This window comes from Psammomys obesus, unplaced genomic scaffold (genome assembly GCF_907164565.1).
Source record: "Psammomys obesus unplaced genomic scaffold, mPsaObe1.curated_primary_1811, whole genome shotgun sequence".
Classification (NCBI taxonomy): domain Eukaryota; kingdom Metazoa; phylum Chordata; class Mammalia; order Rodentia; family Muridae; genus Psammomys; species Psammomys obesus.
Window position 1 is genome coordinate 3,829,812 of NW_026595981.1, and position 18,229 is coordinate 3,848,040.

The window sequence follows — 18,229 nt, forward strand, 5'->3', positions numbered from 1 at the left end:
ACACACACACACACACACACACACACACACACACACACACACACACAGTAAAATTAAAATGTTTTTAAAGAGCCAGTTGAGCCAGGTGCAGTGGTGCTCACCTGTAATCCCAGCAGTTGGGTTTCTGTGAGCTCGAGGCCAGCCTGGTTTACAAAGCAATTCCAGGACGGCCAAGGCTACACAGAGAACCCTGTCTCGAAAAACAGACAGACAAAAGAGCCAGGTGGTGGTAGCACATGCCTTTAATCCCAGCACTCAGGAGGCTCAGGCAGGCACATCTCTGAGTTTGAGGCCAGCTTGGTCTACAGAGTAAGTTCTAGGACAGCTAGGGCTACATAGTGAAACTTTGTCTTAAAAAACTAATGAATGGACAAATAAATAATGTTTTGAAATAAATTTTTTTTCAAGACAGAACTTTCTAGGTATTCCTGGTTATCCTGGAATTTGCTCTGTAGACCATGTTGGCCTTGAATGCACAGAGATCTGCCTGCCTCTGCCTCTCAAGTGCTGGGACTAAAGTTGTGGGACACCACTACCTGGCTTAAAAAAAAAATAGTTTTAAGGTATACTTTACTCGAAAGTGTGGTAGACACCAGTAATACCAGCACTTGGAAGCTGAAGCAGGATCATGAGTTGAAGCAGCAGTACACAGTAAGACCCTGTTTCAAAACTGTGCTGGGCCAGTGGTGGTGGTGTTGGTGGGCCTTTAAATCCCTGCACTGGGGAGACAGAAGCAGGCAGACCTCTAGTTGGAGGCCAGCCTGGTCTCCATAGTGAGTTATAGGACAGCAGGGCTACACAGTGAGACCCTGTCTTAAAAAACAAACAACAAAACAACAAAAAGCAAAAACAAGCAAAACAAACAACAATGTTGACAGTTTTTTTTCTGCTTGTTAGATTCACGTATTAGTTGATTTTGTTTGTTTGTTTTTTTGTTGTGGTTTTCTTTTTTGTTTTTTCAGCCAGTCACGTGTAACCCATACTGGTCTTGATCTAATTGCTAAGAATGACTTTGAACTCCTAATCTTCCTGTCACCTTCAAAATGCTGAGATCACAGCCTTGTGCCAAACCTGATTCAATTAGCTTTCTTTATTCCAGCCTCCTCTTCCTGTCTGCTTCAGGACACTGTGTCACTTAAAAACATGTTTTTTGCTGAGTACACGAAAAGTTTGTAGCAGTGTGACATTTATCAAGTTAATTGCCGATTACTCTATGAATCTCATTCAAGGTCTTTATCCTCTCAGGTATTGCCTGGTAGATGGAAGCTTGGGTGCTTAGAATGTCGGGGCAAGAGACATTGTTCTGTGTTTGAGCTGGGGTCCCAGGTAGTGTAGCCTGGCTTTATTCTCCATGTACAAAATTGGCACCTATTCTTCTTCTGTCTGCTGTGTTCTTTTGCATGGCAGTTTGAGTCTTCTGTTTTCAGTGTTTTCTGGATCATGTATCTTTATGTTTCCATAGCATATTTTCTTTTTCAGTTGTCTCAGTTTCATTTTTGTCCCTACTACTATACTTCATTTGCTTTGCTTAATGACCTTATTGTCAAATCCAGATATTTTTTCTTTCTAATTAAAATTTTTTTCTGCATATATGTTTTACCTGCACGCATGCTTGTGTATCAGGAGAGTGCAGTGCCCTCAGAGGCCAGAAGAGGTCTTAGATCATCTGGGACTGCAGTTACAGATGGGTGCTGGGAATTGAACCTGGGTTCACTGGAAGAGCAGCAAGTGCTCTTAATTGCTGAGTCATCTCTCTCTCCCCCCCCCCCCAAGTGGCCCTTTCATTCTTTAGTTTCATTACCAATCTGCTTCTGATATTGTCCATTCTTTCTTATTTGAGACAGGGTCTCTCTGTATAGCTCTGGCTGACCTGAACTCACAGAGATCTTCTCTGTCTCTGCCTCCAAATACTAGAACTAAAGGCCTGCACCAAGTCTGGCCCGAGATTTATTTTTTATTTATGTGTATGTGTGTGCACCAGAGTGTATGTATGTTCACTACCTTATGTGGATGACTGATGAGGCCAAAAGAGAACATAATATCCCTTGGGACTGGAGCTTTTGTGAGGGTGTTGGAAACTGAACCTGGATTTTTGCAAGAGTAGCAAGTGCTTTTAATTTATTAGTTATCTTCCCAGCTCTCTACTTGGATAGTCTATAGAAAAAGCCTTAGAAATCATTAGCTAAGTCATTTAGCAAGACATAGTGGTGCTCATCTGTAATCTTCATACTGGAGAGGTGAAGACAGAAGGAATTCAAGGCCACCCTCAGCTAGTTTGCAGCCCTGGCTCAAAAAGGAAAGGTGGAGTGGGGTGGGCAGATAGACAGAAAGAAATTATTTTAGAGGATTTTGAAGTCATACATTTTTTTCCCCAGAAAATCAGTGAGAACAAAGTGAAAAGCTATTAAAACTAGTAACAGTTTAGTCATGTGATAACACGTAAGAATCGCTGTACTTTGAGGTTTCAAAAACCGATGCTATTTCTCCATTTAGATCTCTCCGCCTACTGCTCGCTGATTAGATGTATGTTCTTAAGCTACTGCTCCAGCACCATGCTTGCCTGCCTGCTACCATGCTTCCAGCCATGATGGTCACAGACTCACCCTCTGGGGTTGTAAGCTCCAATAAGCCTTTTCTTCTGTAAGTTGCCTTGGCCATGGTGTTTTATCACAGTGATAGAAAAGTAACTAAGGCAGCTAGGGCATGTCTTTGGAGGTAGGATAAGGATGTAAATTGACTTGAAATTAGAAAGAATATTGTTGTTGCTGTATGAAGATGAATTGTAGAGGAGCTCAAGCCTGGTGGCTAGGAGGTTACAAGCCTCCTGCCCTAATTCAGATTAGAGTCGAGTTGGTGGTCAGTTGGATGTAGTGATGGTGGAAAAGCTGTATAGATGTAGAAAGAGTGTGTTTTTGGTGATAAAGGCCTGATTGTGCATTATCATAGCTGAAAGTGTGGGGCAAAAGAGGAATAGTGGATAGCTCTTCATCGACAGGGATAAGAATAGCAGAACATATTTGTTAAAGATTGGTTTTAGACATGCCAGATTTAAGATGCTTGAAATAGTTGAATGGAAAAACCTAGCATTTCCAGGGAGAAGTGGGGGCTGGAATTTCAGATTTGGAAGTTCTCAGCATAATGGATGAATTTGAAGTTACAGAATGAAATCAAAAAAGAACCTAAGGGTGGATTGTGGCTAGAGCAGAGAAGCTTGAGAAAGGAACAGCTAGTGGGGGAGGTAGAAACCCAGGGAAATTATAAATCAAGTCAGGTAAAGGTGAGCTTCAGAGCTGTGTGGCCATACCTAGGATCCCAGCGAGTAGTAGTTGAGGCAGGGCGGTCATGAATTCAGGCCAGCCTTGAAAAGAGGGCAGAAGGGGAAGGCATTGTCAGCTGTGTTGGATGCTATTGAGGGTCAGATAAGAACAGAAATACTTGAGGGATTTGATAACCTGGAGATTCCTGTGAAAGCTGTTCACTGGAGGAATGAAAATAGAAATCTGAGTGCAGTGGACTTAGGTGGACAATGAAACATGCGTTTAACCCCCACCCCCATTTTTCATAGAAAACAATGGCATTTTTGTTTGGAAGCCAGTTCTTCTCTCTTTTGGTTTATCAGTGCTGGGGATTAAACACAGAACCTGTACCATGCTAGGCAGGCACTCTTAATCACTGAGTTAACTCTGCTGTCCCTTGCCCCCCTTTTACACGTGTTTAGTGTTTGCCTGAGTCTGTTCATTCTTGTGTGTGTGCACCCATATCACATGCATTGTGTTGTATGTGTTTAGGCCTGAAGGTGATGTTGGATGTATTCCTTGCTGTCCCCCCACCCCCCACCCCGAAGCAGGATCTCACACTGTAGCTCTGGCTGACTAGAACTATGTAAATGAGGAACTTGCTGTGTAAAGCAGGCTGGCCTCAGATTTACAGAGATCTGCCTGCCTTTGCCTCCTGAGTATGGGGATTAAAAACATCATTCTCTAATTTGAGGAAGAGTCTGTTGCTGAACCTGGACATCCCTGGAATCTGCCTCCTGAGTGCTGGCATTATAGGTGTCTGCTGTACTTGCCCACATTTTACGAGCGTTTTTTGAGGATCTGGATTCTGGCCCTCACACTTGCTCGACAATTACTTTATCTCCCCAGTCCTAACCCTGCCCCATTTTTTTCTTCTTCGTTTAGACAGGGCTCTTATGTAGCCCAGGCTGGCTTTAAACTGTGTAGCTGAGGGAGGCCAACACCTGCTTCTCCTGTCTTGTTGCATATATTCCCTGAGTGCCAGGGCTACAGGCCAGTGCCACCAAGCGAGTTTTGTCTCCCTCCCTTCCCTCCTTCCTTCCTTCCTTCCTTCCTTCCTTCCTTCCTTCCTTCCTTCCTTCCTTCCTTCCTTCTTTTTTTTTTTTCTTTTTGAGATAGGGTTTCTCTGTGTAGCCTTGGATGTCCTGGACTTACTTTGTAGACAGGCTGGCCTGGAACTCACAGCGATCCGCCTGGCACTGCCTTCTGAGTACTGGGATTCCAGGTGTGTCCCACTGTGCCCAGCCTTTTTGCCAGTTTTCTTTTACATAATTCTTTCAAGTACACCAACTCTTCAGATCTGCTAATCGTCCTGCCTTAACTTCCTTAATGCTAGGATTACAGTTATATGACACCAGGCCTAGATTTTTTTCCCCTTTTTGAGACAGGGTCTTTTACTCTAGCTCAAGCAAGCTCAATTTACAATCCTCCTGCCACACACAGCCTCTTGAGTGTGATGGGATTACCAGTATGAACAACTATGCCTGGCTCATAGTGTTTGTTTAAACTTCTTGTCATTGTTACTAAATCCTTACCAATTGGTATTCCAAATGGTTATGTTTTTCCTGAAGTTATAATTTCCCAGTATTTCATGCTATATTTATATATTATTTCTGCTTTCTAAAAACCTGCTGTCATTGAGACTCTGAGCAATACAAGTAATGGGTAAGTGAATTGAACTTTAAAGGTTAGGTCTCTGGCCTTGGGAAAGAAGACAGGTTTGACCTTGGCCTTAGGATGCATCAGTTTTCTTAGCTGTCAAATAAGGATAACAAGACCAGTTTAGCTCACGGTGGGTGGTTGTGAGGTATGACTATTAATGAAAATAATTGTAAAACACTTTTGCAAGTTTAAGTGTGATATAAATGTTAAATAATAGTTCTTTATTGGGATGTTGTGAAAATTAGCAACATGATGTCTGTTAGAGGCTTAAGTTCCTTTTAAGAAGGTGATACATTTTTTTTTAAATACTATTTGAGGAAAAAATAGTTCAGAATTTGTGAAAAGATATTGCTACCCTAATTTCTAGAATGTATCAATTATGACACAGTAATGAAGCAGCTTCTTATTAAAGACATGTTTCCCTAGAGATTTATTACAATATTACTTTACAAGATTTTTATTGTAGGATTTTTTTTTAATTCAGGAAAAAAAAAATTAAACTTCATTAGTGTATGTGCGTGCGTGCAGGCATGTGTGTGTGTGGAGGTCAGAGAACAACTCTGTGGGTCCAGTTCTCCTTATCTTTACATGGATTCTGGGGATTGAATATCAAGGTAGTCAGGCTTGTGGGGCAAGCACCTTTAACAGCTGAGTCGTCTGCCAGCCCCTTTTTATGGTTTTTATCTTTTTGGTTTTTGGCTCAAGGAGAGGAGTGAATGCCATTCTGGTATTTACAGTGTGGAGTGAGTACTAATCTGGGGTGTTTTACCATCTATATTTAAAGCTTCACAGCCAGTCAATAGAGACATCAAAAAGCACTGAAAAAAAAAAATATTTGGTTTGTAGTGAGCTCTATATAGATATGTCGGTATAGTTCAGTCAGTAGTTCTAAACGCATGGCAAACCTCTATCTTCATAACAGTAGCAAAAGCAATGAGTTAATTTTATGGTTGGGGTCACCACAACGTGAGGAACTGTATTAAAGAGTCTCAGCAAGATTGAGAGCCTGAGTTAGGTGATGGTTTCAGTTAGGATTTGAAGAAGGGCATGGTTACCATTTCAGGCAAAATTAGCACTGCGTTCGACACCGGAGCCTAAATATAAAACCAGTGCCATCATTATTTATCATGTACTTGGGACATGCTTGAAATTTGAATCTCTTGGACTTTTTCTTAGCCTCTAAAGTGACGTTAACAATAAGAAAAAATTGGGCTGGAGAGGTGACTCAGCGGTTAAGAACACTGACTGTTCTTCCAAAGCTCAATTCCACTACTTGTGGCTCACAGCCATCCATAGCAAGATCTGGTACCCTCTTCCCCTCTTCTGTCATGCAGGTAGAACACTGAATAAAAAGTAAGTCTTTTTTTTTTTTTTTTTTAAATCCGAGACAGAGTTTGTCTGTGTAGTCTTGGCTATTCTGACTCACTTTGTAGACCATGCTGGTTTTGAACTCTCAGAGATCCACCTGCCTCTGCCTCCTGAGTGTTGGGATTATAATTGTGTCCCACCATGCCCAGCTTAATAAGTAAGTCTTAAAAAAAAATAGGGAAAAAAAATTAGGATGTAGTCTAGAACCGCCATAAGGAAAGGGTGAAATCCTTAGGTGATAAGATTGCTAACAGGCTTAGAACTTTATCTTGCCTGTAGGTCAGTTGGGATTCTGTGCATTGTTTGTAGTATGAGGACCTGTTTATTTCTAAGTTTAGAAGAAAGTGATTTTTTTTAATTTTATTTTTTTTGGTTTTTCAAGACAGGGTTTCTCCGTATAGCCCTGGCTGTCCTGGAGTTCATTCTAGTCCAGCCTGGCCTCGAACTCACAGAGACCCACCTGCCTCTGCCTCCCGAGTGCTGGGATTACAGGTGTGTGCCACCACCCACCCAGTGTGGCGGGTTGTTTTAAAGAATGAAAAATCCTAGTTGTTCAGTTATGCTGGGGTGAAAACCTTCTAGTTCAGAGAGGCAGAGAAAGCACCCAGCTGATCTTCCTACTCAACTGACATCTTAGAAAGAAAAAGCCTTTCTACACTGTTCACATCCCAGAAGGAAAAAGCCAAAAGCCCCCTCTTTTCCACTCTGTATTAAAAACCCCTCTCTCAGTGTCCCCCTTCTTTCTGTTTAATTCCTGGTTGCTTGCTCCGATTCTTGACCTAGGGTTAACTTTATTTAGCTCTTGGGTTAAAGGTGTGTGTTAGGGCTTAACCACACCAAACAAGAAACAGGTTTTTAACAGTTCATAATTTTGAGATCAAATACCCTCCAACAGTGACATGAAGGTACTGGTTTTATATAGGTTGGAACTGAATCTTTGGATCTTCTGAATTTATATTTCTCTTTCATTGCATTATATCTCCTCCTTGTCTTCCCCTTCCTCTTTTTTTTTCCCTCTTTTTTTTAATATAGGGTCTCAAGTAGCTTAACTTGGTCTTGATCTCTTCCTTCTTTTCTAGTCTGAGGATTACTCTATGTACTCAACCACACCTGGTCTCCATTACCTCTTATGTCAGGGACAAGTAAAATCTCAGGTTTCTTTTCTTCTTTGATGGGAAGACCGCTTGCTTTTATTGTACATAAGCTCTATTTGAGAGAGAGAGAGAGAGAGAGAGAGAGAGAGAGAGAGAGAGAGAGAATGTGTGCATACACTTGGTGAGTGGACAAAGAGACCGCCTGGCTTGGTGCACAAAACAAATCCATAAACTGCTTGGGAGGCCAAGGCCAGAGGATCCCAACTCTAAGGCCTGACTTGGCCAAGGTGGCTATAAGGCCAACCTGGGTGCTAAAAATAAAAGGTAAACAGAGCCAGGCATGTGGCGCAGTGTAGAGTATGTGTCCAGCACGGATGAAGCCCTACAGCAGTCGGGTATGTTCACTTGCTTGCTTTCCTTTTTAGATTTATTTCGTTTTATTTTATGTGTATGAGTGTTTTGCTCGTGTACTTATGTGTACCATATGTGTGTCTGGTGCTTGCAGAGACCAGAAGAGGGTATTGGTCCCTCTGACACGGAATTTTCCGATTACTGAACTACCTTGTTGGTGCTGGGAACCCATCCCTGGTCTTTCTAAAGAACAAATGCTTTTAACCTCGGGGCCCTCTCTCCAGCTGCATCGCCCACCCGGTTTAACAGGATCTCCATCTAGTCTGGCCTCACTCTCCCTTTGTAATTCAAGATGACCTTGAACTTTAAATCCTCCTGTTTCCATCAAGTGCTAGGAATATAGGCCAGTGGCTCTGTACTCAGCCCTTGACCTTATGAATTTCTTACATGACTTACTAGTTCCTGCTCTTTGAATACTTTCTCCTTTGCTGTTACTCTTTTTCTTCCTGGCATGTAAAAATTCCTTGTATATTGTTGGCATCAACTCTTCTTAATAAGCATTGCAAATACCCTTTTAGGCTATGAATAGGAAGTGAGAAGGCAGCCTCTTGCAGCAAATGCTAATTCATTCAGCATGGTGTTTGGTTAAATGAGTTGCTTGCCCTTGGTTATTGGAGCAATGGTAAGCTTCCTTTGTTTCTCCTCTTTCAGAGACACATAGAACAGCTCCTTCTGTCTGAAATCAAGTTTGGCTCTGTGTTGGTTATAATTTGCTTTTTCTGGCTGGCACAGCCTTCTTTTTGTTTTCTGTCTTCTGACAGATTATAGGATTGTGGGGAAACAGCGTCCAGGGCTTTTTCAGGAACTGTGCCATTTTATCTACAGGAGAAGCCATTGGCTTTGGCACTAAAGAAAATTGGCTCTGTATTTAAAGATGCCAAATCATGCTTGATTCGCAAGTTTGCTGTCTCATTTTTTGTATGTGTGTGAAACTTTTTCAAGATGTTGGCTTTTTTTCTTTTTCTACCATGTGCTACCCCATCAGTATGAAGAATTAACTAACAACTTATCCTTCCAGCACCTCACCCTAACATACACACAGCCCAAACATCCTAAGTCACAAATGCAGGGACCCTCTGAGGATTCGGGAAGTGTGTGCCACAGTGTTCCTTTTCAGCTTTATATGACGTCTAGCTTTTATTTAGGTTTATCAGCTAATGACTGTTCCATGGAGTCTTGAATTTACTTATTTATTTTTCTGAGACAAGATTTCTCCAGTGTAGCCTTGGCTGTCCTGAGCCACCACGCCCAACCTGAGTCTTGAGTCCTTTAGCTGTAGAAGTGATTCGCTGGAAGTCGGTTATGGTGGCACACGCCGTTGATGCCAGCACTCGGGAGGCAGAGACAGGCAGAGTTAGAAGCCAGCCTGGTCTACAGAGTGAGTTCCAGGACAACCTAGGCTACACAGAGAAACCCTGTCTCAAAAAACAAACAAACAAACAAAAAAAAAAAAAGAAAGAAAGAAAGAAAGAAAGAAAAAGCAAGAATTGGTTTGCCAGTTAAATTGGTTTGTCCTCTTTGTTTACTGTTATTTTGTTCTGTTTTGGGATAGGGTTTCACTTTGTTGCGCTGGCCTGGAACTCACAATGTAACCCAGGCTTCCTTGAACTCAAATGCCTTGAGGAATTAGAGGCTTAAGCCACCAGGCTCAGTTCCAAGATATCTCTGACATAGGTCTGTCTGTCTTTCTCTTTCTTTAACCTCTCTCCTTTCCTCCTTCCCTACAACAGGGTTTTTCTTTGTAGTCTTGGCTGTCCTGAAACTCACTTTGTAGACCAGGCTGTCCTCGAACTCACAGAGATCTGCTGCCTCTGCTTCCCTAGTGCTGGGATTAAAGGTGTGTGCCACCACCACCTGGCTTAAAAACTTATTTTGAGAAATTTAAAAAACAATATGAAAAGAAAAAAAAAAGAAATAATTCCAGGCACACCCCCTACCCTCTCCGATTGTCTAATGAGTCAAAGTGTCTGATCTGTGTCAGTTTGCAGCACTGCTTTTTAAAGGGTAGTTAGGTTTGAAGAGAATTTCACTTCAGTGTGGGGAGATGGTTCAATTGGTAAGTTGCCCACCCAGCAAGGCATGAGGACCTGAGTTAAGAGTTTCCAGAATTTACGTCAAAAGTGGTGTCTGCAACCCCAGAGCTTTGTAATGGGGTGAAGGCTAGCCAGAGTAAGCTGGATCAGTAAGCTTCGGGTTCAGTGAGAAACCTGTTTCAAAAAATAAAGGAAGGGCCGGAGAGAGCTCAGCAGTTCAGGCCACTTGTTGCTCTTGCAGAGAACCGAGGTTTGAGTCTTCGCACCCACATGCAGCTTACCACTGTCTGTGACTGCAGTGGGAGGGGATCTGATCCCTGTTCAGGCTCCTCCGCACATGTGCATAGACATACATACACATACACGCAGTCGAACACTTCCATTGGGTGGTTCCAGGGGATCGGGTGCCTTTTTCTGGCCTCCAAGGGCACTTGTACTTAGGTAGTGCTCATACGTATACGCAGGCACATACACAAGATAAAGGAATGTAGAGGAATGACACCCATCACCTTCTGACTTCCACACGCACATGTACACACATACACACACACACTAGAGAGAGAGAGAAACAGTTTCTTGTTCAGGTTACATCATTTGTTACTGTTTTTTGTTTTTTAATTTGGGTCTACTGAACAGTATGTCTAAGGCTATATATAGGTGTATATATACATATTTACATATATATTCATATATATGTGAATACAGGTTTGCATAGTAGGCAAATTCTCTACCACCAAGCAGCATTCCCAGACCTTGCTATTTTTTGATTTATTTGTTTTTGAGGGATACAGTCTTTGTTCTGTAGCCCCTGGCTGTTCTGGACTCGCTTTGTAGACCAGGCTGGCCCCTAACTCACAGAGACCCGACTGCTTCTGCTTCCCGAGTGCTGGAATTAAAGGCATGAGTTACCACACTCCACTGTTTTTGTTTGTTTTGTTTTTGCTTTTTCTTTTTTTGAGACAGGGTTTCTCTATGTAGTTCTGGCTGTCCTGGAACTCACTCTACACTAGACTGGCCTCGAACTCAAGAGATCCGCCTGCCTCTGCCTCCAAGTGCTGAGACTAAAGGCATGTGCCACCAACTGCAGACATTTAAAAAATGTTTTACCTTTTAAGTATATGTGTAATTTGTCCAGGTATGCATATATGTATGTCTCTGTATCGTGTGTGTGCCTGGAGCCCTTGGAGGCCAAAAGAGGGCTTTGGATCCCCTGGAACTGGAGTTACAGATGGTTGTGAGCTGCCATTTGGGTTTTGGGAATTGAACCTGAGTACTCTGGAAGAGCAGTCAGTGCTCTTTAACAACTGAGCCATCTGTTCAGCCCTTTTCTTCTTTTTTTGAGAAAGATTTCTCTGAGGCCAATGCCTCACCTGGAATTGGCTATCTAGACTGGGAATGAATTGAACTTGGAGTAATCCTTGAACTTGGAGTGCTCCTTTAGCTTTTGCCCCTTGAGTGCTAGGTTTATAGCTACAGCTACATTACACTTGGCTCCTTTTCTCTTGTTTATGTTATTTATTTAATTTGTGGTGCAAAGCTTAGTGCTGTGTCACTGAGCTACACCTCCAACTCTTGCTTTGTTTTAAATTATATCAGTGCATGGAGAAGTAAATGGGATTGTAGAATGTGATGAGGTTAATAGTTTGCCATTAGTTACAAGAATTCTGGACAAAAATGGCAGCCTACATACATATTTTCTTCTCTTTGCAGCTTTCCCCCCCTCCCCACCCCTCTCCTATCTTTTCACCTCTTCTTGTGTTGGTGATGGAATGCATGGCCTTAAATTAGTTAATATTGCAGCTCCACCACTGGCCCATGAACACCCCTTCCCAGGTCTCAGTCTATGCTTGCCTCTAACGTCTGCTTTTCTGACCTCTACTACTGTGCCTGTTTTTTTGTTTGTTGTTTTTTATTTTTTTTTTTTTATTTTTAAGTAGGATTCTAGGGACTGAATGTAGGGCTTTATGTATGCTAGGCAACCATTCCACCAAACAAGCTACACCCCCAGGACACGTCCTCTTTGTTTTGGTTAAATGAACCCCCTATAGTGCTCTACCACTACAGCCCAAGAAACTAGACCATTGTTAGCATATTCCGTCTCAGCCACAGCGGTCCCTTAAGCTGGCCTTAGCCATTTCAGTTTGGGTATGGGTGTCCAGGTATGCAGCGTCAGTGTTGTTGTTTTAACAAGTACCGGGCATGTAGCTTTAATGAGACCCGGTTTTCCTGCATCCTAATTACACGGAAATCCGGTAAGGAAGTGGTCATCTCAGAATGATTGGATTGTAGATGCCTTGGGTGATACAGGTTGAAACCAACTTTGATGTGTTCCCCTCCTCCCCAACTCCGCTAAGTTCCAGATACATACTTTCTCACTTCTCTCCTTCCCCCCCCAGATCCCCTCAGGGAAATGAATTTCCAACAGGTAAAATTGGTGGAGTTGATTAATACCTAAATCTTTCCACCGTTTTGACGGAATGTAGTTGATTTGTCCTGAGAAAAGGAAGGTAGAGCAGAGAGGCCTGGAAAGCGTCCTTTTTGTGGTTGGGTGTCTTCCGGTGGTTAATTGTTTTGGAAGTCTTGAAGCCTTCTGGCAGGAAACACCCGAGGGCTGGTCACTCTTAGTACCAGGAGAGTGGGTGGAGAGCTGGAGAGGCGGCGGGCGAGGCATCACCTGGTCCGACGGCTGGATGCTAGGCTCCCAGCTTCCGGGTGGGCACCGGGAGAGATGGGGGCAGCGCTAACAAAGAGGAGCCGTGCCGGGGCCGGGGCCGGGGCCGCGGGTAGTTGGCCTATCCCCGGCGGCTGACCTCCCAGTGGGCCTCCGCAGTTGGCTGGGTGGCAAGTCGCTCTGCTGGTTCTTTGGCTCACGATTGGCTGTGTAGACAGGAGGGCGCTTGCAAAGAGCAGGGATGGAGTTGAGGGGGCGGGGCTGGCTTCCGGCGGCGGAGGGGAGAGAGCCGGAGCCGGCTGGGGGAGGGGGTGTCGGCGCACCGCGGAGTGCAGCGCTCTTGGTGAGCCTGGCACCCGGAGTAGCCGTCTCCCCCTCCCCCTGCCAGAGCCGCTAGAAGCCCCCTCTCCTGTCCACTCCGGGCAGGGGCAAGCAGGGCTGCACTGTCCCAGGCCGCTGGGGCGGAACCCGGAGCCCCACTGAGCGCTGCAGAGCCAACCTCACCTCCTGCCCAGGGCGCAAGGTGTGTGTGCTTTTTCTAACGCCACCCGGACTTTAGCCGACTTAACCTTGTAAGAAAGGGGAAATGGAGTGGGAAATATGATCTCTGCGTCTCATCACCCTATTTTTATTTTCCAGTTCTACCGTCATTCTTCTGTCTCTTCATCTCACCCTTGCAGCTGGTTAAGGAGATTCAGGACACTTATCTCTTTTTACCAACGTGTAGATGTCGGCCGCGTAGTAAATTGCACAGATGGAAAAAAAGAGGAGCCCTTTTCCTGTGGCATCTGATGCAGTAACCCGGCAGGGGAAAGATGCAGCCCAGGATTAGGTTTTTAAACTGTACAGCATCTGCGTTCATTAAGGCGCCCTTATTCTCCTCTTTGGTTAGATCTTAATCAGCAGCAATAATCTTTAGGAGGCGGAGGTTTTGGTTTAAAGAAGGAACAGCCCTCTGGCCTTGGTAGTTACACGCAATCCTGATAATTGTTAGCGATTAACTCTGATGAAGTCTCTTCCCTGAGAGCCCTGTCATAGGCTTTGTGTAGTGGCTCAGCCCTATAGGAGAAAGAGCTGAAGCAGGGAAACTTACCTTCGTGAAGAACCTGAAGGCTTTACCGGCTTCTCCATTGCTGTCTGTCTTATATTCATAGGTTAGTGACATTTATGGGCTCGTGAAGGGATTAATTTCAGTCAGAAAAACAAAGCTACAGCTTTAAACAAAACAAAACAAAACAAAAAAAACCCCCACAGATACTTTGATTGGTTTGCCTTTTTAGGAGTTCTCCCCAATCTTTGTTAGTTTGGTTGGCTGGAGCACTACAATTTTGACGATGTTTATTTTTGGAGTTCTTTGCCCTAGTAACAACGTAGGATTTCTTTCTTTCTTTTAAGAGGAACTCTAGTTCAGCTTCAGGCGGGCATGGAATTCCTATCTTCCTGCTTTAGCTTCCCAGACTGCTGGGAGTTAACAGGTGTGCACCACTGCACTTGATTTGGATTCTTCCTGAAATACCTTGCTCGCTACAGGCAAATTATGAACCTCTTTACGTATTTTAAATGGAAGGAAAGTTACCAATTGAAGGTAAAAATGCCCAGAAATTACAATCTCAGAAACAAAGGGTGTGCTTATTGGGTAGCAATGTTCATGTTATCTTTGTTTTTTGCTTTTGCTTTGTTATTATTTTTCTAAGAGTTATTATTTTCTAAGAGTGGTAGCCAGGTTGCCCTGGAATTTACAGCACTCTAAGCTGCTTCTGCCTCCTCACTGCTGGGATAACAGCCACCGTCCTGGCTTGGTGTCTTTGCTTTAGTTGTGCATTTTCTGTCAACAGTGTTTGGGACCAGTTTTTATCTTTATGTTGACTAGCAAAGGGCTGTGTTAGATGAGATGAACACCAATCTGTTGACAACATTTTATATAAATATTAATTAAAGTGATTCATTTATTTTCATAATCCACATTGTCTCATAATTTCCAGTGGTTGTTGTAACTGGAGTTCAGATTTGAAGATATAATGGATGTTCTGCAGCTGTGTCACAGTTTTAGCTGGATGAGTAATTTTCTTGATTTATTTTATCTCTAGCCAGTCAGGAACAGTTGGGATGATAGTCAAGTATTAAGGAAAATATGGGGCCTTGGGGTGTAGTATAGTCAATAGGGTGCTTGTCCAGCATCTGGGAGGCTTTGGGGAGATGGGGGAAGAGAGATTAGAATGCCAGCCAGGGCTACACTGTCTCAAAACAGTAAACAGAAGAAAAACAGAAATGGTGAGAGAGTAGATCACCCCAGTTATGGAAATACAGATCAGGAAATGAATGTCCTGTCTTACATGTGTATGTATACATAAATACGTATTTTATACACATAACATTTCAAGTAGGCTCAGTATAGAATTATTTAAAAAAAGGAAATTCACAATAATCTTATGTTGGCTTTGGAGTTTTTCCATTTTGTACTTTTTTATCCCTAAAGGCTCTGAATTAGGTTTAAATGGGAAGAGAAGAGGATCCTTCAGATGTGTCTGACCTAACTTGTTACTGAGAATAGGGTATTAAAAATCACTGATTCAAGCTTTGGACAGTAGGGATAAAATGTAATGTATTTATTTATTTCCCTTTTTATGTTTGAGACAGGATCACACCATACAGCTCTGGCTAGTCTGGAATTCAATACACAGACCAGGCTGTCATCAGACTCAGAAGATCCCCGTCTTGTCTTTGCCTTCTCAGTGCTGGGGTATAGATGTGATCCATAACACCTGTGACGTTTGCATTGCTCTCTAGAAGGTGGGGAAGTAGCAAGAAAACCACCTAGATGCTGTGGTGCCTTCATTAAGTTGCCCTCCTATTTGCTACCCTAAATTTTTTTTTTCTCTTTCCCAGGTGTGAACACTTGATAAGGCTTTTATAAAATTATGCTATACTTTGCTCCCTGTGTTTGTTTTGTTTTTGAGGTAGGGTCTTACTCTGTATCTCAGCCTGGCCTTAAGGTGTGTGTTTCTGTGTGCGTGTGCATGTACAAGTTAACTGGTCCCAGTGGCCTCATGTGGAGGCCAGAGGTTGACATCAAGAAGTGTTCTTTAAGCTGGGTGCAGTCAATCACACCTGTAATCCCAGCACTCAGGAGGCAGAGGCAGGCAGACCTCTGTGGGTTCTAGGCCAGCCTGCTCTACAAAACAAGTCCAGGACAGCCAAAGCTACACAGAGAAACCCTGTCTCAAAGAAAAAAGAAAGAAAAGGTTTTTTTCAAATGGTTGCTTTATTTAAAAAAAGATTTACATTATTTATTATGTGTGTGTGTGTGTGTGTGTGTTTTGCCTGCATATATGCCTACATATATGTGTGTGCCTCATATTCCCAAAGACCAGAAAAGGCCATGGGATCCCCTGGAATTTGTATTATAGAGAAATGGTTGTAAGCTTCTGTGTGGGTGCTTGGAATTGAATCCAGGAAGAGCAAGCCAATGCTATTTGTTAGTCCTTGAGCCATTCTTTCAGCCCCGTTACCTTGTTTTTTTAAGTCAGGATGTCTGACTGGACCTGGGCCTTACTGGCAGCGCAAGCTTCCACCTTCCTCCTAGATCTGTCACCTCACACTGCAGTTAGAGACATGCTCTGCCCCCGCCCCAGCTCTTGCATGGATGTCAGGGACCCTTGTTTGATTGTTTGTTAATTTGTTTTGTTTTGTTTTTTTTTTTTTTTTTTTTTTTGTCTGGCTGGTTGATTTTGGTTTTAGTTTAGTTTTTTACATGTGGTTCTTTGCTGTCTTGGAACTCACTATGTAGACTAGGCTGACCTAGAACTCACAGAGATCCTCCTGCCTCTGCTTCCACCACACCTGGCCCCCAAATTCAGGGCTTTGTGCTTAGGTAGCAAGGAATTTACCCAGAGATCTGTTTCCTGACCTTGAACTCTGACTCTCTGGCCTTAGACTGCCAAAAGCTGGGTCCAATTTTCTCTTCCTCTATTAATTTTTGCAGTGTACAGGGCCTTGTGCACAGGGTAGAGCATGCTCCCAGCTGCGTTGCATTATACCTGCAGATCTAACATGTCTTCTTTATTGTCTGTTTGTGCAGTCAGTAATTCACATGGCACAGTAGTGGGGGTTCCCCAAAGAATTTTTCCCAGGAGGCAAGAGGCTTTTAATGGGTGTATCTGCATTAGTCTCCAGGTATCATTTAAAGGGTTTGGAAACTCGATTTATCTTCTGCAAGGAAACATTTATACAAAGCTCTGACTTCTAGTTTATTAAGTTAAAGAGACAGTGCTGCTGAAGTCAAAGCAACTCACTGAATTTCCTTTAGCAATCAGTATGTTTGTATCCATTATGTTTATCTCTGTGACTTGCACTTAGAATGTAAGAAAAATGGGAGACTCAGGTCTAATCATTTCTCAAGTACAAAATGATCCCTTGAGAACAGGAAGGAAACATTGGATCCTTGTCTTTGCTTAATTCCTATAATAATCTGCTCAGCTGTGGTAAGGGAAAAACTCAAGGTGAGAAAATACTAGAGGTAAAAAAGATCTGAGAATGCTGCTTTATTAGTGAGAGGCAAACTGCGTTTATTTTAGCTTTATCAGCTTAATGTCACAGCCAGTATTTTTTTGTTTGTTTTTCCCAGGGTTTCCTGGAACTAGCCCCTTAGACCAGGCTGGCCTCAAACACAAAGATCTTCTTGCCTCTCCCTCCCTAGTTCAATACCAGTATCTTGTGTTATTACTTTTAATTTTTTTTAATTTATTTAATTTTATTCTATGTGCATTAGTGTGAAGGTGCCAGATCCGTTAGAATTGGCACTACAGACAGTTGTGAGCTGCCACATGGGTGCTGGGAATTGAACCCAGGTCCATTTGGAAGAGCAGACAGTACACTCAACCACCAAGCCATCTCTCCAGCCCCTACTTTTAATTTTTTAAATTAAATTTATTTATTTTTATTTAAGGGTGTCAGATCACTTAGAACTGGCATTACAGACACTGTGAGCTGCCATGTGGGTGCTGGGAATTGAACCCCAGGCCTTTGGAAGAACAAACAGCCCTCTTAACCACCGAGACATCTCTCCAGGTAATTATTTTTAATTAATTTATCTGTTGTGTGTACACACATGTACAGGGCTCACCAGGAACATAGAGGTCAGAATTGTCAACAAGCTTCTCTATCTGTTGAACAATCAGCCCTCTTGATGTGTCTTTTAAGCATAAATCTCTCCTCCCGGGGCTTGACTCTTTTGAGTCAAGCTCTGACTTTTGAGGAATTTCTTTGCTGAGTTTGATTCTGACAGCCACGGACTTGGTGGAATCTTTAATCTGTTTGCCATTCAGATAAAGATTTGGAACATTGGTTGCTGAATGAATGAAAGACATGAAAAGGAAAAGAGAGGAAAGGAACATGACTAGTCCCCGGTTTCAGCATCAAATGAATGAATAAAGGAAATAAAAAGGAAAAGAAAGGAAACGTGATTGCTCCTAGGTACGGTGGAGGAGAAGGTTTATTATCGACTTGTGAGCGAATATAGCCAGAGCTCTGGGAGACTCCAGCATGTACATGACCCTGGGCTGGGCCATGTGTGAAAGAGAGCAGTGGGGAGGGAGAGAAGAGAAAGGGGGGCTAGGTGCAGCAGGCAGAAAAGAGGACAGGTAATCAAAACAGTTACATTATATGTGGAAGAGCAGCCCAGTTCCTTAGGCTGGA

At 43.0% G+C, this 18,229-nt stretch overlaps 1 protein-coding gene across 2 annotated transcripts in view; it reads left to right on the forward strand.

Moving 5' to 3' along the window:
• The window catches only part of Fam222b (family with sequence similarity 222 member B), a 63,197-nt gene that overhangs the window by 11,132 nt on the left and 33,836 nt on the right, over window positions 1-18,229 (forward strand). The window contains exon 1 of one of the 2 annotated variants that reach the window (XM_055619734.1): window positions 12,831-13,058. The exons of the other annotated variant lie outside the window; for it this stretch is intronic. The gene's annotated coding sequence lies outside the window, so the exon portion shown is untranslated. Of the gene's footprint in view, window positions 1-12,830; window positions 13,059-18,229 lie in introns of those variants that run through there. 2 annotated transcript variants of the gene reach the window in all.